This window comes from Miniopterus schreibersii, assembly GCF_964146895.1.
Source record: "Miniopterus schreibersii genome assembly, chromosome: 11".
Taxonomy (NCBI): domain Eukaryota; kingdom Metazoa; phylum Chordata; class Mammalia; order Chiroptera; family Miniopteridae; genus Miniopterus; species Miniopterus schreibersii.
Window position 1 is genome coordinate 30,367,970 of NC_138111.1, and position 22,442 is coordinate 30,390,411.

Below are 22,442 nucleotides of genomic sequence, written 5' to 3' on the forward strand. Positions count from 1 at the left end.
GACAGACATGTAGATTACCTTAGATCCAAAGGCCCCTGATCTGTAAGAAATTGTGGAGGATAAAGCTAATCACTTGTAGGAGAACACATTTTATGTTGAAAATATAACTCATGGCTCTAGGGTGGGCAATTTGGCCAACCTCTTCTCCCCTTAGCACAGCTGATTGAGAGCAGCACCTGGATCCTGCAGTTCTTAAATCCAGAGATGCTTAGGAAAAGGCCCGAATTCCCCTGCTGCAAGAGAAACTAGCATTTACATCTTCATAGGTAAGTATAGTTGTGATTTTAGACTTCAATTTAATATTTGATGGACCCTTGAAAAATATCACCTGTGCTTTTTTATTGAAAAACAATTATGTTGCTCTCTAGCTGTGTTCTGAAAATATTTCTGTCTGACAACAGATGGAATTTGATTGATCTTCATGAGAACAATTTCTATAGACCCTAATTGCCCTGATTGAACACGATGGCTGCCAAATTCTTTTAGCGATGGGACTCCTGTCTCAATCAACCACCCATAGCCATTTCCAGACATATTCTCCTACTCTCTTTCCCCCAACCCTGCCTTTTCTCCAGTGAATGACCCTATTACACTAATGGGGAAATTCAGGCTTGTGGCTGGTAAGTTGTAAAGCCAACAATTGAACACACATCTGTGTTTCCAAAGGGTATGTTTTTTGCAGTCTCCTAGAATGGGTTATCTATAAAATCCTTCCTCCACCAAGATTCTATCCATTTTAATTTTTTTTCTTCTCCATTTATTTCAGCCCATCCACCTATTTCCTACTCCTACCTCCCGTATCACTTCCACATTAAGCCAAATTTTTTTCTTCCATTCTTATTTTGCAACAGCAGGAACAGCTACAGAAAAAGGAAAATTGATTGGAGAGGGCCGGAATTTAAACATAATGGTTTCTGTTCTCCATCAGCTACACTAGATATTCGAGGCTCCTAGAAGTTTCCAAACAAGCATGCTCATCTAAATTTGTTCACCATAAGACAAATTTCTTAGGGGAGCATTAACCTTTTGGGGACTAATACTCCACGTTAGATTTCTTTTACAATAAAACCCCATTAAATTTGGCTCAAGTCATTGGGAAAGTGCCAAAATGCCCCTACATTGGGTGAAATGGACAAATGACTTTTTTTTTTAAAGCATCTATGAAGATCTAATGTGCTAACAGGTTATACTATAAATAGGGACACTTCTGACCTACTTTAAGAAACAAATATTTAAAGAACTGCTATATATGTATTGTTTATGTGTTTACACTGCTCCTCAAACATTTGTCATTCATACAACATACTCACAATTTTGCCATAGCTTCCGGTTGGAGCACTTGTTTTTTCAAAGGAGAATGGCAAGGGTTAGAAAGTGTTGATCAAATAATAGTCCTACATTGGATCTTCCTCTTATAGGGAATCAGAATGGATGAAGAGACTTTTAAGTGCAATCCTATTTTGCCATGCTATTTTGTTTTTTTTGTGTGTGTTTTTTAAAATATATCTTTATTGATTTCAGAGAGAGGAAAGGAGAGAGAGAGAGATAGAAACATCAATGACGAAAGAGTCATTGATCAAGCCCACCACCAGGCATGTGCCCTGACCGGGAATCGAACCCTGATAGCCTGGATCCTCAGTCAATGCTCAACCGCTGAGCCATGCCCAGCCAGGCTGCCATGCTATTTTGTATTATTTAATATACTATGCCCTTATAACCCCAAGTAATCTCTCTCACTACAGTGTTATGTTTCCCTCACTCTGAGAAACCCATTGAGTCTCACTCACTCACTCACTCACTCACTTACATTCTCTCTATAAGCACAATCATTAGGGTTTCTTATAAATATTTTATAACTAATGAATTTCCAAACTCGAATACCACAAGACTTTATTCCTTTAAAATACTCCACAATTCAGATTCTCGCTACTTTGCAGTGATCCTCTGAGTCTCCTCCTCTCTTCTAATCAGCCCCTTAGTTCTGTGTTTTAATATGAACACCCTGAAGCCAAAGAAATGTTCGTGCCTTTCCTGACATAATTCTGAACTGTGCTGCCCCACATAGACACAAAGTGGGTGAGCTCACCAGGCAACTGCGCTGCACTGTCTCAGGACATAGATCCTCATTCACAGGCATAATTACAATAGTAACCAAAATATCCACAGTGAATTCCTCCTTCTGGAAGCCTCTCTAGGGCCCGGGGCCCCTCCTACTTATGTCAGATTTCCACCTGGAGTAAATGAGCAACATGATGGAAACTGGTTGCTGGGCAACCCCTCCAGGATGACAGGAAGGGCAATGAATGACAATTTAGCGAATGAAGTGTACGAGGAGGATTCCATTTTTACAAAACAAAAACACAAATCAGTCTGCCTGTGAACTAAGGGTGAACTTTTAAGTACTTGTTACTTAGATGTGCTTATTTTCTGTAAATAGCTGTATCTTTTTTCTGAATCTTCAAATGTGTAGAAAGCAGGAAATTTGAACTTGCCAATTAGTGGATTTTATGATTCCTGTCTTTTGGGGCATATCAAACACCTCTTGCTTACTTAGCATGGTCTCTTTTGGGATAACTAGACTGTGAATTCAAAGTTTAACATTCCTCCTACCCATCCTTCTTCCAAAATGGTGAGGATAACTCTAGAAGCTCTAGCCAATGATGAGCCAGTGGGCAAGGGAGGCCTGTCCAGGTGCTGTCCTCTGTTGGGTTCGGGGTGAGGAGCCCACTGGTTACTGAGCACAAGCTTAGTCTCTGCTAAAGTCCCTGCTCAGACGGAAGCTCCATGACAGCAGGGATTTTAGTTTGTTTGGCTTATATCTACCTCTTCAATGCCTAGAGCTGTGTCAAGCACACCATCGGTGCATGGAAATTATTTCTTGAATAATTGAGTATAATTGGGTCCTACTGTCCTGCTGACCCTGAGATACACTGTGGCTGATGAGGCCCCCACCTTGGTGGTCTACATGCCCAGTTCCAGGCTAGTGTCTGCCCACAGGCCTCTCAGTACGTCCCATCACACTGGGGGCTCACATAGAAATTTTCCTTTTCCTGGTGGATTCAGACCCAGAACCATATAGAGAAAGAGACTCTGGAGAATGTATTTCCTGGGACCCTCCTATAGTGCAGAGAACTCAGAAGTGCAGAGCGGTGATGTTGAGTTGATGAGAGACAGTCCAGCATACCTCACTTAAAATTTTAGGAAAACTTTTCTCTCTTGCCAAAGACTATCTTCTTCCTGCAGGTCTAGAGCTGCTATTTTTGTTTGTCAGAAGGAACATACTGACCCGGCTGCTGTGGTTCCTCTTGTAGGAAACACAGTTCTCTCCAAGGCAAAGGTATGTCTCTTAACAGAAGAGGAGATTGGTCCTGTTCAAGGCAAAGCGAGAAAGACAGACATTATGTTTCCAAGTGGATTAGCCGACAACTTGTGTGTACATATGGGCATATAATCTTCACCAATACAGAGAAAGGCCCGAGAGAATTAATGCGACATTATGAACCTCTTTTTCTGAGCTGGGGGGAGTGGGATGGGCTTAGTGTGGGCTATTCGCACCTTACTGTTATGCACATCTTTAGTATTTGAATGGCTACAATGAACACTGTCACTTTCACAATCAAAATCTTATATGTTAGAAAAGTGATTTAAGAGTAAAAATGATAAAATAAACTGCTCGAATCCTCTTCAGAGTTTCCCATGTCTGTGTGTTTGCTCTGAAACAGTACTTGAAACCTTCAGGTGCTTGAGGATAACTGGGGAACCGGATAAAAACCCTAAGGTCTGGGCCGCACCTCAGACTAATTGACACCAATGGTCTTAAAGTGGAGCTTGGGGTGGTCCTCAAGCCCAGCAGGCACTGAGAACCACACTCTGGCAGAAGGCGGTCATGGTGACCTCCTGTTGAGAAGTCCTCTAGTAGAGGCAAACTGGAGAAAGAAACCCTCAGAGTGAGTCCTGTGACCTTATCTGTCTCACTCCCTGCTCTCAAAGTGAGGCTGCAGACATACCCCTTGGACTAATAATAAGCAATGCATTGCTAGGACTGCTCAGGTTCAATGCAGGTCATTAACATATTTTGCAAACACTTATCAGATACCTAGTGGGTGTATGGAGCACACCCGTAGCATAGATCCTATTGGAAAGTCTATGGCAGGGCTGGGGGGTCATCAGGGGGTAACAAGGTGAGGGTGTGTACTGAAGTCTTTGAAGGAACTGGTCAGTTTGGGACAGGCCCTTCCAGGAAGGGTTTTGAGGCCCACAATTTGGAGCATGGGCTAGAGAGTTGGAGTGATGACAACGCAATCCTACCACTCAGTTTAGTCTGCAGCCCAGCTAGAGGAATGTACAAGGAAAAGTGAGCCAAGACTTAGAGAGCATTTTATCCAAATCTGGACATGATCTTAATATTGCAAGGCCCGGGCAACACCAACCCAGCAGCTTCCATAGTGAAAGAAAATAGGGACAGGGGATTTGAACTGGTGAACACACAGGGTTGGAATGGTTTGTGACAGCAAGGCCAACAGGGACAGCCTCTTAGAGGAAATCAGCAGCCATGCTGTCGGGAGAAGTGACTCAGAAGTGAGTGCCCTTGGTGTCAGCATTGTCACCTGTGCGTCAGCGGCCTCTGGTACATCCTAGGGACAGGAAGCCTCCGCAGGCTAACTTGCTACCACAACAGCAGATTCATGGAGCACACGTGAGACACTGCCTGGGAACTTTCCAGAAGCATGTATCAGGAATTTGAGTTGGGAACAGAATTAGAAAAATACTAGTTGCTTCATCGTGGGTCTGATTCAATCTTGGGCTCCCCTCCAAAAAAAATTACACAAAATGCCAAGAGCCCTTCACCAGCTTAGAGCTTTGAGTGCTAAAATACACACAACTGGAGGACCTGGGAGAGCAGGGCAGGCAGGCTGAGGGTGGCAGGAAGGATTCACCGCAGGAGGTACGACGGGGTTTGCCCCCAGGTGGGCCCACACGGTGCAGGATTTGGGTGGAAACTGTTTTGTCTCTGTCACATCCCACCATTCCCCAAGGATTTCAGGGAATCTTCAGACAGGGCCTGATCTCTTGGAATTCACCAAATCGTCTTGCAGGTCTGCCTAGCCCTTGGTGGATGGGGAACTCTGGTCAGTGTACTGTCTGAGAATGTATTTGTGGTTTCATCCGAGTAGAACTTCCAGTTACCGACCTGCACCAACAAGAAAAGAATTTGTCACCAGCTACGCTCCAAACCTGAGGTTCAAAACCCCGAATATTTATGAAGGAAATGCAATCCTTCTATTTTTTCTCTTTCTCTCTCAATGTCTCTGTTTGGTCCTTGGTGTTTTTCTTATTTGTGATGGACCATTTCCCTCTAGCTCCGTGTCTCTGTCAGCAAGGCCCAGATCAACTTATGGGGTTTATGTTGCAACTTTTTTTGTGTGTGTGTGTGTGTGGAAAAAACAATTCAGTGTGATTATGCTCAGAAGACCAAAGAATCATTCTGCTGCCTTATTTTTCTGAGTTCTGCAATCTTATCTTTTAACTGCTCTGAAGGAAAATTCAGAGCAAGAAGGAAAAAGCTCAAAGATACCAACTTTGCTTTTACCTCTGCTTCTGCACACTCAGGGATCCTTACAGCTAGAGAGAAAACACAGCAACATTTGCCAAGACATGTGTTTAAAATATAGATACATTTCAGTAAAATGGAAACTATGTATTTTCAAGGTTTATTTAAAAATAAATAAATAATAAAACATGGTTGTAAAAAAGGTCTACTTTACATGTTTCAATAGAAGTGTGATAATAATGTAATTATGCTATTCACAAAAACTTTTCAGAATTTACCAAAAACATTAATTTATCATGAGAAGAGAAACCTGGTCTAAGAATAAGACTGGAGTTGTACGATGAACATCTCCTTTCATTCCTTCCTAAGCTTCTTGGAGACCCTTTGTGTAACTTCATTAAGGTCCCTTGTGGAAGTGAAGCACCATCCAAATGGCCTCTGGCCCAGCAGCTAGGCTTTGCTAGGGGTTAGCCTAGCCTTGATCCACCACTCGGGCCAGTTTTGTGCATGTGGCAACGGCCAAGAGAAATGACCCGTGTTTTCCACTCAGCTTGCTTCCCCTACTGCGCCACGAATCCTACCCATAGCCAAATGTCCCATCCGCTCCCCTTTGGCCCCTCCCCACTGGCTGTCCGAATGCGTCTGCACAGGTAGAGAAAGCCAGTCTGTGTGCCGGGCCCACCCTGGGACCTGGTGTGAGTGGAAAGTGCAAAGCAGTGTGCCCACCTGCCTCTCAGGGTGAGAAGCCTGGACGTCTCCAAGGAGGAATTGTTCTCTAAAGCTCTCATATCCGGAATACTTTGAAAGTCTTGGGAAGTTCTTATGCCTTCTCCTTGCTTTCTTTCTGTATCTTTCAAGAGAGCTCATGTTGAGTGTGGAAGTCGGGTTACAGTCTCTGAGAAACGATGGACTCTCCTGCCCCACTGAGACACGACACTGTGCAGGTGCTAAATAATATCGAGTTTTAAAGAGCTGGAGTCTTGAGGTTTTTGTGTGTGTTTTTTCCTACAACATCTTGAAAATATTTTCTCTGTGTCAACTACATATTCTAATCCTAAAAGAAAAATCTTGCTATTTGGAATATACAACATACCTTTTCCCTCAGCAAGGTGTACAATGAATTCCTTATGTTCTGGAGTAAAATGGTGGAGCAGAGAGTGTCCCCAGGATCCCCAGAGCTCCCAGGCACACTATAAGCATGTTTATCTTTTCATTTTCGGAAGCGATCATCGAACAGCCTTGCCTGCAGGAGAATGACTATGATTTCTTTCCATTGTTTTCCCAGAGAGAGAGTAAATGAAGTCATCAAGCCATCTGGTCGACCTTCGGCAGGCATCTACTGTACTCATGTAGCAGACCTGTGAGTAAACTGGAATAACAAATAAAGTGCTGGCTACAGGAATAAGAATTCTAGGAAAAGCCTGTGTTAAAAGGTTAAAATTTATAAAAGAAGGAAATGGGAAAAGGGAATAATGCTCTCCTCAGTCTGCCTGTGTTCTGCCATCTGTCCTGCAGTCCTGGCTCTTAGTTCTGACTATTCCTGGTGTCAGGTAGTTTCCATATCTCCCACCCTGGGTGAGTGGGAAAGAGGGAATCAAATTCTCGGGGAGCACTCTATCTCTAAAATCAGGCTTTTGCCTCTCAGAGGCTGAGGAGCTGCCCTAAGTCAAAGAATTTTAGACAGATAGATGAAATTCAAAACACAGGGCCGCCAGGCTTCTAAATCCCTGTTCCTTCCCCCTCTCAACTCCTCAACATGGAGACCTAACCAGTTAATTATAAACAAAAATCTTTATCAAATTAGAGCAGGACACACAAAACCAACACACTTACTCATGGGAACCAGGGCAGATTGTTGCAGCAGAAGTGAGCTAGAGTAAGTCACCCCTTCCTAGTGTCTCTCCATCTCCTCTGACAGAGTCCACGTCTTCCAAGGACACCTTGTTTAAAGGCTATTAGGTAAGAGAAGATCTGTGATCACTCTGGATGTGAATATGCACGCAGGGGGACACCTCAGAGCTACCCCTTAATCATGTATGCATAGCCCATGAACACAGACAATAATGTGGTGGAGGCCTGGGGTGGGAGGAAGCTGGGTGGAAAGGTTCAAAGAGGAGGGGGAAATGGAGGGCATCTGTAATACTGCCAACAATAGAAAAAATGAATTATAATAAAGTTTATTCTCAAAATTAAAAAAAGATAAGAAAAAGCTGAGAGCATTAATTTCCAATGGAAAGTTTAGTGTGAAAGCCATAGGACCTCTTTGGCATTTTGCAAAGAGATTTTCACATGCTCAGGGAAAGGACACAGAGATCTGAGAACTGGCACAGGACCTACTCTCCAGAGTAGTCCGACTGCGGAGGAAAATGAACTCCCCACTCACACACTGGAAAGTGGGCACCAGCATCAGTGGTAGGTCTTCTCTTGGGCCAGAGCTGATAGTAGGAGAGACCTGTTACAGGGTTAGGCTCAGCAATGGGGAGAATAGGTCCCTAAAACAATAGAGGCCAACTAGCCATGTTTAACCGTCAGAAGCCAGAGGAACAGAATTATAATATTGGGTGGCAAGGTTGGAGCTGCAGCAGGGCACCGGCAGGAGAGTTATAGGGATGGTTAATGGGATACAGCCTGCTCATGATGCAGAATAGATGGTGGCTAATAAGGATACTGCTCAATTTGTACCATTAAAAATATCAAAGATGGATGATAAGAAGTGACAGCCCATCGCAAGTGCCATAGTCTATTGGGTAAAAGCAAATCACAAGAACTGCCCACACTCAACTGGAAGAGATTATACAGAGAATAAATATGGGGCCACCTTAGGGTCTTTCTCCCACACTGGGTGATCTGAAAGGCTGCCAGCTTCAAGTATTCATAGCAGGAAAAGGCTTTGTAGCAGGTCTACAGTGCAGTGCAAATAACCCTGTTATTTGGGCCATGGGGCCTGAGGGACCCTATGGTATTAGAGATAAAGTGCTGGAAAGGAAGTCCATGTGGAATCTGTTAATATTTGGGGTGTCATAATTTTATGTAGTGCAATAAATAATAAGACTTTCTTCATATAATATCTTGATTGATCATGTGATTTTTCTGGCTCATTTTTCTACAAATTCATCAAAACTTAGCAACTTTATTCTCAATGATATAATTGAAAGCAATGTCAGCTGCTCTTGGTAAATGTAAGAGCAAAAATAATTTTTAATTTTGAGAAGGATCTTTCTGCTGATGTACCCATTCCTGGAGCTGTGAAGAGTAGATTGCAGGCTGTGACAGCAATGGGAGAAATTTCTGATAAATTATTTCAAAATAAGATTTTACTACATCTAGAGCATGATTCTAAATCTTTTTCCAAAGAGATTTAACTCTTTATACAAATCACTTTTGTGTAAGCCTGAGTTTAATTTTAAAGATAAATTTATAAGATGACATTTTAATGCTTCCTCTGACATTTCCTGTAACTTGTAGAGTTTGTACAAAAAAACCAAAAGTGACTTCATGATTTGTATATAACTCAAAATGCCTGTTACATAGCCTATTACCATATCTTCAATGACAAAGGAAAACATTACTTTTAAAATTGCCTTTCTTGTTAGTAATTGGTTCATTGGGAGGTTTGTATGAAACTACAGTTCTTTTTCATTGGCTTTAGCAATTTTTAAATATAATTTCTATTTTTTAAATCTGTGGATTTTTAGTTTCCAATTTTGCAGAAGGTTTCAAAACCAGGGCTTCTAAACTGCTTGAAGAATTCTAGGAACTCCCTGATATGTTTCATTGCAATGTCCATGTGTATGCTTTCTAAGGAATTCCAGAACCAATTTCAGTGTATGTGTGTGTGTGTGTGTGTGTGTGTGTGTGTGTGTGTGTAGCGTGGGTGGGGGTGGCTTCCCCACACATCCAATTTCTGGGTCATCAACTGTGAGTCCCACAGTTCAACTCAATTCTGACACTATTGACCTGTATGTAGTGTCAGATTCCGCAGGCTAAGAGCTCAGTCCTACATGACTACCCCTTCCCTCCACACCCCCACCCTCAAGGTGGTGGAGGAAGAAGGGGAGGAGGAAGAAGGGGAGGAGGGGAGGGAGAAACATTACAGTGAACCTGAGGCACATGGTCTCAAGCCAGACGAGCATTAACAGCGCTAAGTCACACTGATAACATGTACTGCTTTTTTATATCCTGAGAATGGCCCATAGCTCTGTGGTCTTCCTGCCAAAAGCATGGTAGTTCATGATGAAAACCTCAGACAAATCTCAACCGAGGAATATTCTATACGATAATTGACCTCAAAACTGTCAAAATCAGCAAAAATAAGGAATGTCTAAAAAAACTGTCACAATAGAGAGAAGCCTAAGGAGACATGACATTAAATGTAATGTGGGGTCCTGGCTGGGATCCTGGGACAGAGCAATACATCAGGGAAAAGCTGAGGAAATCTGAATAAAGAATGAGCTTTCCTTAATAATAATGTATCAATATTGGTTCATTAATTTTGACAAATGCACTATATGAATGTGGGATGTTAGTAATAGAAAATTTGGGGTAAGGGATATACAGGAATTCTCTGTACTGTCTTCACAATTATTCTGTAAATCTAGAACTGCTCTAAAAAAAGCAGAGAGGCTGAAACTTGATAAGTGGCCCAATATGCTAAAGTTCTTCGGAGAGTTTCATCCCTGAAAGGGACACTAAACTACCAAATAGACAAAATGTTTTGGTCTACTAACCTCAGGGAGCCTCTGTCATTTGTAATTCCAGTGAAGGCACAGAGGCCACATGAAAGAAACAGCCACAGTGCCAGAGATGAAGGCTACACTGGGCCACCAGCACATATTCCAGCTCACCAAGGCTGGTCAGCTATCTTCACTGCTGAATGTCCAACCTGCCATTTATGGGGCTGATAAAGAACGCTTGATATGGCACAATCTCTCAAGGAGGCCAAATGGCCACTTAGAGTCAAGCTGTCAAGTTGACTATATTGAATCCCTTTCACATTCTTAATCCTGCTTCCTTTTCTTCCTTCAACAACTGCTGACTCCAAGGACACTCCTTAATGAACATCTTATATGCTGATCCCCATCCCCACGTCTGTTTCCCAGCCTGCGACAAGTGTCTACTAAGTGTCAGGATCTATTCCAGGTGACTTAAACTTGTTACCTCTGTTATCCTTCACAGCATCTTGTGAGATGTTTTGAATGGCAGCTACCTTTAAGAGTCAGGACAGGGAGCCTGAGAGATTAATTAACTTGCCCAGGGTTCTATCACTTTTAGGTTCCACTGACATCAAAGGCCCATGTCTGGGATGTCTACCATGTTAGCTACAGCTGTTGTAGGGAAAAAAGACACTAAAATTCATTTCATACCATAGACTAGACACTGTGCTTGGCATTTGTATCTACATATCATTCAATTTTCACACTAGGACAATTAGAGAGTGTTACCCCCCCCCACCACCACCACCACTTTTACATATGTATAAAACCAAGACTGAGAGAGTTGAACAGGATAAGAGGCAAAGTTGGTTCTGGAGCCCAGGCCTATCTGATCCCAAAGGCACCGCATTCCCCTCTTGGTCAAGCTACTTACTCTGTCCAAGATGGAGAACCACTTGGAGAACACAAGAGATTGGAGGTCATAAGGCATGCATTTGCCCAGAAACAGTCCAAACTGTGCAGTATCCATTAAAATATCTACCATATAGATGTGTCAGAGGAATCCTCCACCAGCCTCCTATAATTAGAGTGCTTATATACTTTTTTATCTGAAGCAGGACACACTCACGTGTCATGGGACAATAAGAGTAAACCAGAATGACCGTGGGGAAATAGAAATGCTCACCTGACTATTGGGAAAAACCATCATGATTCTCAGGTACCATTCTTAGTTCATACTTAGCTGGTGCCTCAGAAAAAAACAAACCACGCTATAATTTGGGTTTTAACAGAGAGTGGCTCTAGCTTTAATGCATTGTTTTCCTGAACAAACTCAACCATGATTCCGGTTTCTTCATCACACAGCCACACAAATTCCACTCTGATATAAACACTGTGCATTTCCGATTTGTGGAATTGTTTTCCTTTAATTAAATGAAGGGGGTGTTGCTATTTTCAACTCTGCACAAATCACTACCCAGTAGAAACTGAATAATGTATTATAAGTAGTACTTATTCTATTTATTGTACCAGCTATTGATGTGTTGGACTTGTTCTATTTTGGAGGCACTGCCATGGTAACTGGGCTCCTGACAAAGGCCTGTGTCAGAGCAGAACTTGAACATGCAGAACTTTAGTTAAGTGATGAAATAAAGAATCAACCTCAGTAAGCTCAGAAATAACAATTTTGGAGAATTGTGCTTTGCTCTGGGTGTATTTGTCTATAAGGTTGGGAGATCCTGAAAGGCAGCTCATGGGATTTACTGAACACTGACTGGTCCTGAGCAACATGGTAGAAGAAAGTCTATTTTCATTCTCTTAGCTCCCTCGTCAGTATCTGTGGCTCTGCTTCTTGTTCCATTTTGACCTATGAGTCAGGATCACAGCTTTAGGCAGAAAGTTCAAGCTGGTGTCCAGTTTTCAGAGAGCCTAGGTGGCTTTAGTAGACTGGTCTTGAGTTCTCAGTCCTGAGATGTGGTTCTTGGCTCTGCCTTTAACTGAGGGGCTTCCCTGAACTGGCATTCTGATTCACACCTGCACACCTGATGCCCTTGGACGGCCCAGGATCTCTAACCTCATATTCCTCTTGAAGCTGGTGCTAGGGGAGCCAGGGAGAGGTCATGATTGGTTCACCCTTCTCTGTGGAACTAGCAGATTCCAGTGTTCCTGCAGAGAGTAGGCACCTAAGCTATGTTGACTTTCTATAGTCCATGTCTGTAGGCACTGAAGACACCAGAAGGAAGCCCACAGGAACAAAACTCTTTCCTGAAGTCTTGTCACTTCTACCCAGTTTCTCACTTCTAGGGCATTAACTGATACACACAGCAGTGACCAGGTCCTGCTCTGCCTTCTTCTTCTCTCCCTGCCACTCTCCTTCTCCTTCTCAGAATTCCTCAGCCTTTCAGCCCAGGCTCGATTTAGCTACAGATTCGGGCCCAGGAATGCAAAGGAGCTCATGTGCCCCTAGGTGGCTATGGGTCCCTCCATAGAAATTGTCCTGGGATTCAGAGACAGTGTGAGAATTGTCTTTCTTCTCCTTTTCCAGTAGAGTTTTAGAGCTAAATTGTTTAGCCTTGAATTCCATCAAAAAGCAAGATGGTCACAATCTCTTTGGAACTTGCTCAGAAGGACTAGAAAAGAAGGTCCTGACAAAGGCTCTGTATGGTTAACCATGAGTCCCAGAGGGAAGGCTGAGGGAAATGGTATAAGCTGTGCAAACTTCCTGACACAAGGACAGTGAACCAGGGCACAGGCAGGAAGAGGAGGAACAATGGAGAGATTTCTCTAAGAGAGAAACAATCTCTTACTTGGCCGACATAAAATTTGGAAGATGATCTAAGAATCCCAGCTCATCTTCTACACCCAATATTTGAAAGGTAAACTTAGTACGGAAGGGCAGGCTTAGTGCCTCGTCCTGTTCTTTCAATCAATGCTCCAGCAAGAAAGCACTCTGTGTCCCACCTCCTGGTCTTTGGCAATTTCTCACAAAATTATTTTAGTCCTTGGCATTCCTATTGGCCCTCCCTAATCCTCAAGCCTTAGCCAGAAGCCTTGACCCTCTGAGGGCTTCCAAAGTTGAGAGGCCGCTCCGTCAGAAATAACAGATGTGGGTCTTGGATTTAGAACAGACCCAGTTATCCTCAACTTTCTCATCCTTTCAGTTTTCTTTTATTGATAATGCAAATCCCACGTCTCAATCTGATCCTACCTCTATTTCTCTTCCCCCGAATTACCTTGTCCCATAAACAATAGAAACAACTGCTTTGTCACTCAACAGCCTTCTCCCTTGGGATCCTGTGTATTTTCATTCAAGGGGGTCAGCTATCCTGCTAGTTCATTCTTTCCTCCTTCATTTAATCAATTCTTACTCAAGTTCATCAAATATTTCCTTTGTCAAGGACACATTTTTCTGTGGGGGAGGGTGGAGCAGAGTTGAAAATCACCGAGGTGTTGAGACAACAGGTGTGGAAATCTGCTCTGGCTGGAGTCTTTTTTAGGTTAAAAAGAAAACTGAATGAGATGTCCAGTGACTGTAATCTTTTGATTTTTCTAAAGGGCAGAGTTCAAAATTTGGAGAAAAGAAAAAAAAAAGTGCTTGAATGTCCACATCTGGGGTGAATATGTGTAAAGGCGAGAGAGGGCTCGGCGGAAGCAGGGGACTGGACACATTCCTAACAAACCAAGGGAGGAAGACCAAGCTGGGGCTCTGTATTTTTAGAACACTTCCGGCCTGTGAAAGCTTGAGATGTTAATTATAGGACCTGTGGATGTCAGCAGAGATCTTTTAAAAGAACAAGTGAAGTGCCTACAATCCCCCAAGAACACAGAGCCGGTTTTAGAAATGGCCGGGCCAAGACAACAAAAGCGAAATGCGCAAATGCCTTCTACGCAGGGTGGTGCTGGGCAACCAGCTCCTCTCCTGCCTCCCCCCACGCTGTTGCTAGGAGACCGAAGGGCTACACTTCCATCATCTCCATACTTGCTAGGAGATTGAGTAATTGGTCTCGGGATGTACGTGTGCTGCTTCCCAAAATATCTCTTTAAAAAGATGTGAGAGGGGTGTGGGTAGGATGATGGAGGGCAGACTGTGTCCCAAGAGAGCAGCGGGTTCCAAGAGCCAAGATTGAAACTGGGAGGTGGGGGGCTCGCACATGGGACAGAAATGGGGAGCTGTTTACACAGCTTTCCCAGATGTTTTCCCAGCCCTGTTATTGGGGACCGGGCTCCTCAGTGAAATCTGGAAATGGGAGATAAAATTTAGGGAGCAATGTGGTTTGGTTGTTCATTTCTTACTATTGAGACACAGCAAGACTAGGAGAAATATTTAAATTTTATTTTGTAGATATTTAAATGTAAATGCACACCGTCTATAGTGAGTGGTTGTAGGCGTTGAAGCCTGTTTTGTGGGGAAGGGGGATGAAGGAAGAAATAAGGCATGCTGTGGACACGTGTACACGCACGCACACACGCACACACGCACACACACAGGTCACTGAGGGTCACTGTAATGAAAATACTCGCTTCAGCTGCAGGGAGTGAAAAAAATAGAACATTAAACACCACAGCTGTAGGGTCTCTGGAAATTAAGAAACCTGGAGGTTAGGATCAGCACTGCCTCTAACAGCTACATGATGCTTCATGACCTTCCTGTGCCTCAGTTTCTTTATCTGTAACCTGACATGCTGAGCATCCCCCAGGCACTCTCCAAATCTCCAACTTTATTAGAGTGGGGCATCTGCTCCCACCTCCTCCTCCTAGCCAAGGAACAGTGTCATAGCATGTCTCCATGGAGGTGTTCAATTCTCTCCCTTAATTAATGGGGAAAATCCAATTGGTTCCTGTATTTTACTTTTTTTTCAAATGACTATTCAATTACCTATGGCTGGAAGTCTTGAAGGATAGATTTGTAAGCGCAAAAACTGACTTTTAAATTTCACTTTCACTTTTATCACACTTTTCATATACTACTTAAAATGTTCAAAAATTCAATTTTTAATAGGATCACTTTGGTGTTTTTTTTAAACGAAGGAAGGAGGGTGGAAGGAGGCAAGGGGTGAAGCTATATTGACACTATATTCTAATCTTATGAGAACTAAGAATCTGGGGAGTTTTCCTTGAAGCCACTGGCCAGATGATTGAACACAAGAATTAGGAAACTTGCTTTCTTGTTCTGGCTCTGTCCCTAACTCATGGGACCATGATGTGACCAGACCCTTATCTGTAAAATGGGCATGGGAAGAGCCTGTGCACCAGTCCTCATAGGAATGTTAGGAAGAAAAATGCCATAATAAATGTAAAGGTGCTTTGAAATGTAGAAAGGGTGCATGGAATGTCCTGCATTCTTTTCACTGTGTGCCTGAGAAATTTATTCATTTATTCAGCAAACATCTTCTGAGATTCTGCGGCCACTAGGCCCTCGTTAGACCTTCATTCATATGGCATGGACACATGAACAACGTCATCCATCATCCATCCTGTCCCACAGATCCAGGGAGAATGACTCCCGACTACTACAGATAACCGAGTTGTCAGTGACCACAGCCCCCAAATACTAGACACTTTCCTAGGCTGAACCTTTGCACACTGTGGAAAATGCTCTGAAATCACTCCCACGAGTGCCTGTCTTATTTTGTTCTCGAATACTCCCAGTGACACAAACCTCAGACACTTTACTTCCTGTGTTAATGAATGCCAGTGCCTAATCACTGTATGAGCAGATGTTCCTTAGGAAAAACAAATAAAATTAAGGCTATCTTTAGGTTAGCAAACACCCCCATTCTTGGCAGAGTAGACAAATAAGCGATGCCTTTCACCTTTTTTTCTCTCTCATCAGAGATGGCAAAGCTTACTATCTTGTGGAACACCCAAACTCCCTCCTCTTCGTTTTTAACCGTACTCTGGGAGATTTTGGATGGGCCTCAGATATAAGAGCAGAGAGAAGATCTACTTATTGTCTTGACACCACTGACAAATTATCTTTCTTGGATAAGAGGAGACACACCTCACTTGTAATCTCTCTGATCCCTTAAAAGGTTATTCTCTCTTTGTGTTAATGAGTTGCATCTTGGAGAATAGGTGGGGGAAATGAGCTGATGAGACTAAAGAGTAACCAGGGAATTGTGGACTGGGCACTAGCTTCACCAGGCAGAGCTGGGTTCCTTGCCCTTTCTCCTGGGTATTTGGCAAGCATTCAGTTTTCTGTAGAGGGGTGGATGGGGGAGGAAGACCACAAGGAAGTCATAAAGGGATGCCAAGTCATAATGAATGAGAGTTATTCTGTGCATTCCCAGGAGATCTGAGCCCGTGAGAGGCATTTGTTGGTTCAGCCCCAGGAAGTGCTTGCTAAGGAAGCTTTGTAAGAGGCAAATGGACTAGGGCTGGAGGCTTAGGAGAGGCAGGAGGAGGTGCTCAAATACATTTCCCTCTCGCTAGTGCTAGACCCTTGGCAAGGATGTGCACAGGACTGTCCTCTATGGTCCTTCCAGCCCTATGAATCCATGATGCTACAGGAGATCCAGGAGAGCCATTCTATAGATATTCATCCCTCTACCCCAAAGTCAGGAAGGCCACTATTTGTCTCCAAAATGTTCTGTCCTAGAACTGAGAAGGTACTAATAGCTTTGTAAAGTGCTTTTTGAAAGTCCACTATAGAAAAGTTCCCTGGTAAGACTGAATTGAAAAAAATAACCATCACCCAAAGATGCCACAGAATTATTTTTATGCTTTTACTTTTGGTGTAATTGCCCGATTTCCAGCAAGCATAGACGGAGGTCCTCTCCAAGGGACTCTTAGTACTTCTGAAGATATGGATTCTTTTTACCACCATGATAACTCAGTTGTCCATTTGAAAATTAAAATCTAGCCATTCTTATTTTCAGTCATGGTAACCTTGCTTCTTCTGGAGGCTTGTCTGGGGTCTCCAAACTAAGGATGGAAAATAACACTCATTTGGGAACATTTGAAGTCATTTATACTAATAATTTATGGTTTCAAAGCACAAATTAGCTAAGCTGAACCTGGAGAAAAAGCTCACATGAGATAGTTTATAAATAAGTAATTTAAGGCTTAAGAAGTTTAAAATGACTTGGCTATGGTTATACCCCCGTTTCTAAGAATCAGTCTACCATAACTACCTGCCTAGTTTCTTGACCTCTTAAGCTCTTTAACATCCATCCATCTATTCATTCATCCATTTATTCACTTATTCAAAAATGATTGCATACCACCTATGTGTCATGCTAGGAGTCATCTCAGGCAAGGAACCAAAGACACTAAAATCTCTACCTGTATAAAACTTACATATAAATTGTAGGAAATGGCCAACAAAAAAATTAATATATAAAAATTATAATATTGTCATGCAAACAAAGGTAAATGGCTAGATTGTACACGCAACAAACCTGCTGGAATATCATGATTTGGGGTAAGACTCTTGGTGACAGAATCAGTAGCTGGTATGTGTGTTCTCAGTTCAGTTGCCCATCACTTTCTGGGATTGCACACAGCCATCTGGTAGGATTGAATTTAGACTCCTGAAGAGGGATCCTGACTTTGGGGCTCAGGGGCTTATAATTTACATGATTAAGGAAGTACTGGCCCCTCCCTTTCAGTGATCTAAGGCTAGCACTTAACAGCAATATGGTAGAACTTCCACTCCAGGGTATCCTGCCAGCTGAGTTTTCATGGTCACGGGCTGGGTCCAAGGTTTGTGGTTGTGCTCCATGTCATAGCAAGCTGGCAACAGGATGATCCTCATCAGAACCCGTAGTTGGAGAATCAGCAGCTGCTCTGGCATAATAGGGAGTTAAAGATCCAGCCTGTTAATTGATGGTGACTGGTTTATTGGTTGCCTTAACCATTGGGTCATAATCAGTTTCCATGGAGCTTTGTAGGAAACATTTTCTGTGAGAACATGTACTTCACTAATGAACTTCTTGGAGGCTGATGATCTGTTCTTCAAAGCTATCTAGTGCTCTATCTCTCATTCTTGTATTAAAGTTCAGTGCCTTTCTTTGTCTAGCCCATTCTCTGCTGAGTCAAGTCCTAGGTCTAGCACTAAATATTTCTATTTGAATGATTGAAATTCTGGGGCCAAGTCTTATCATCACCTAGAACAGTATTTCTCTGCTCCAGCTGTGCATTAAAAATAGCTAGAGAATTTGTCAAAAAATGCTTATGTATTGCCCCAATTCAGAGTAATAGAAACTAATTCTTTCAGGGGATTAGGCTTTGTAAGGCTTTGGCTTCTATATTTTTCAAAGTTCTCCACATAATTCTGATCCACAACAAAAGCTGAGGAGAACTGCTTTAATATTCATCTTGCCAGAACAATAAGACTATGTGAAGAGAACCCTCATCTCAAATTAAGAAAGAAAGCTTTGAGATTTCCAGGGAAGGTAGAAGGCTGAACAGATGCACAAAGCCTTCCCTCTTGTTTGAAATGCATATATATACTTGATAAGCCCAAATCCCACTGATAGGGCCTCACAATGTCAGCCAGCTGCTTGCATTTCTGCCTGTTGCCTGGAGGGGAACCACTTAAGTACCTCCCCTGTTTTGATGATTAAATGACTTCTGATCCCTGGCAAAGAGTAAGCACGTATTTACTGGTCAATTTCTTTTGACCTAACTTTTTGGTAAATTCCTTAACTCTCAGTACCTCAGCTTTCTCATCTGTAAACTGGGGAGAATAGTACCTACCTCCCAGAGTTGATTTAAGAGTTGGGTGAGTTAGCCTACCGTAGTGGGTTGAATGGTGGTTTCCAAAAGGTATGCCCACATAGTAATCCTTGGACAGTGTGAATGTGATTTTATAAGGCAAAAAATGAAGGATCTTGACAGGAGGAGCTTATCCTGGGTTATCTGCATAGACCCTAAATACAATCACATGTATCATTAGAAAACGGACACACGGGAGAAGACACAGGAAGAAGAGGAGGCGGCAGAGATTAAAATGATGTGGCTACAAGCAAACAACATCTGGAGTCACCAGAGGCTGGAACAGGTAAGGAACAAGTCCTCTCTGAGTCTCCACAGAAAGTGTGGCTTTGCCAACACTTTGATTTAGATTTGTTGCCTCCAGAACTATGAGAGAATAAAATTCTGTTATTTCGAGCCACCCAACTTGTGGTAATTTGTTACAGCAGCCACAGGAAGCTAACACACACATAACACCTTGGCATACAGTGAGCATTTGTGATATTAGTCAATTTGTTGTAAGGGTTAGGATACCAATTTTAATGAGGTTCCTAATCACAATTCTTCAGAAGTGTTGTTCTCATCTAAGATTTCAGACATCCTTAAGTGTGAACAAAAGGAGTATATTTGAGAGGAAGGGAGATGGGGTCTACAGAAACAGTCAAGGACTTAAGAAAACTTCAGTAATTTGGAATTTAAGCTGATAACATTGTAATTGTACCAACAGGAATATAAAAGGTAGTCTAGAACAAGTTTGGATCTTTAATAGTCCCAACCGGGTTGGCTGGTCAAACCATCCATGGTTGAACTTTTGTCTTTAATTCACCGTTTCTTTGAGTGGGATATATACTTTGATCCCACAGGGACACATGGTCCTATCTGGATTTTTGGGTAAGTTATTTTCCCCCTTTACACAGCTTTGAGTTCTCCAAGTCCCTGATGAGCTTGAACTTGGTCATATATTTTTTTAATTCAAGGAAAACATATCTGCACCACTGAGGGGGTATAGGGTTCATGAGGCAAAGTTCCTAAGGAGTTTGATTTTGGGACAGTTCACTGCCAAATCTTATGTTCCTGATGCCTACACCAAGAATGGTGCTAAGATGTCCTCTGTGTCTCTCAGCTGTCCAGGGGAAGAGGCCAGATGCTGGGAAATGTGACTGTGCAATACTGAGTAGCAGAAGTGCGGGGGAGCACCCTGAAGACGAGGAAGAGACGGGTGAAAAGACCCCAGTTGAAACATCCTTGTTTTGCCCTCTTTCACCTTTATGATTTTGGAAACCCTGGCTAGCAGAGAGACCACGGGACTGTGGCATGTTTAATTTTGCTACTTCGGCTCATGGGTTATTCTGATTCTCAATGCTGGCCCAACCCTAGAATGCCACGAAACCCAACATCATCTCTTAGAAATGATGGTGATTCCAGCACTCCTTGTTGTCTGACGTGATAGCCAGAAGCCACAAGTGGCTACTTAGATGTAAATTGAAATTAAATAAAATATAAAATTCAGTTCTTCAGTCATACTGGCCACATTTCAAGTACCAACTAGCCACATGTGGCCAGTAGCTACCATATTGGGCAGTGCAGATAGACTATATCATTGCAGAAAGTTCTATTGGACAGTGATGTTCTAGTTTTCCAAGATATAAGTCAAAAGTGTCAGGTTATGGAGGGATCAGTCAAGGAATTTGTACTGAAGGCTATTTACTCTCATTACCTTCAACTAATGAACACTTCAGTCATCTACTGTGGTCATATCTAAAAGACAGACAGACAGACAGACAAGACAAAGGGCACATCATGCCTATAAAAGTTCTATACATTTTTAAAGTAATCATGTCATTTTTAGTCTCTCTTTTGGAGGATGTTATTTATTGTAAGACATCATTTTTATTAAATACACTGTAGTACAAGAGACTTTCCATGTCAGGTTGAGAGAAGCTGGTCACATGATTTACAAACAAAACTTTTTATTTTTAAACACTGGTATTCTGGTGTCACTTTGAAATCAGCCAAGATGCAGTGGGTCTTAGTAAAGCAATGGACCTCAAAACAGATTGCAAAACAGGAACCAGTAATTATCAGCACAGAGACATCACATTAAAAAGAAAATAAAGCAAATAAAGAGTTCCAAATACCAGGTCACAATTTAAGGGGCAATATATCTTCAGAGAGATATCGAAATGTGTGTGTGTGTGTGTGTGTGTGTGTGTGTGTGTGTGTGTGGTGTGTGTATGGCCTGGATATATACAAACATCTCTCCATGTACAGAAGCAAATGCAGAGAGTGTCCACATCTCTAGGCAGATTTGTAAGTGACAGGTAATGATCAATGAAGGCAGGGAGCAATATTTTACCATAATTTGGTCATTTGTCAAGAGATTACATATTTAAAATCCACACTTAATTCAAAGACCTTGCATTTAAAATGTGTCCAGCGGTTTTATACATTTTTAAAGCAATAGTAAGATATACAAGCTGTGAGATGTAGGTCTTTACAGTGCATTTTATGTTCTCCAATTTTTATTTTCCAGTTCAAACACGTGACTATTAGCAGCTTTTATTACGCTTGCTCCAGTAGGTTCGACATTCAGCCAGTCTTCACTCAGGATCATTTTTATGAATGCACAGACCAAAGAAATAAAACAAATGCAGACCTGGCCTAGAATGCATAGACTGAAAAAATGACATCCCATGTTTTCCCACTTCGTCTCCTGAGACGTATGGTAAGATGGCAAAATAGTTGCTTGGTTGCTGTTGTGAAATTCACAGTGTTTTGCCTGCAACACATATACATATATATAATTTTTTGCTTTGCTTTGTGTTTGTGATAAATGGAGCAAAATAAATAAATAAATAAATAAATAAATAAATGTAAAAGTAAGAGAAAGGGAAAAAATTCAGAACCTAAAGATATTGAATAACCTTTGATTCGAGAAGCAGTGATTCATTCTAGCCTTGAGGACAAGAAAATACCCTTCATGTGCTGTCGTATTTAACTACTAATCCTGCCCACCTCTAATTCCTTAGAATAACATTTACTATTACAACCTGGGAGTCTCTGCATTCCGCAATGACACATCCTAAAGAAATTGCTTTAACTGCTCATTTAGCCATCTGAGGAGCTGGATCACCAGCCGATCCCTCTCATGAAATTTTCTGTAACAGTGATGGAGGGCCAAACCAAAGCTCAACGTTGGAAATAAAAGTTCTCCATTGGAATGAAGAAAAAGAGAGAGAGAGTAAGAGAACTGAGGGTGTGCGTGTGTATGTAGTCATTTATCTAATTAGATATACAATTTAATGCTGTTGGCATTATAGAAGGTCCAGTTTGCAAAAAGAAAGGGTAAAAAGAAAAGTCTATTCCTGATCAGGGGCTCCTTTCGTCCTGGCTCTTTGCAAAGGACAGCCTTGCACATGTTGCTGCTTGCATTCCCACCTGGGTGCGGGGATTCCTCAGAGTTGCTCCCCTTGCTGTGGGGTCTTGGACTTCTCCCCATTGGCCTTTGAGACACTGGACTCCCAACATTCCCGCTCTCTTCT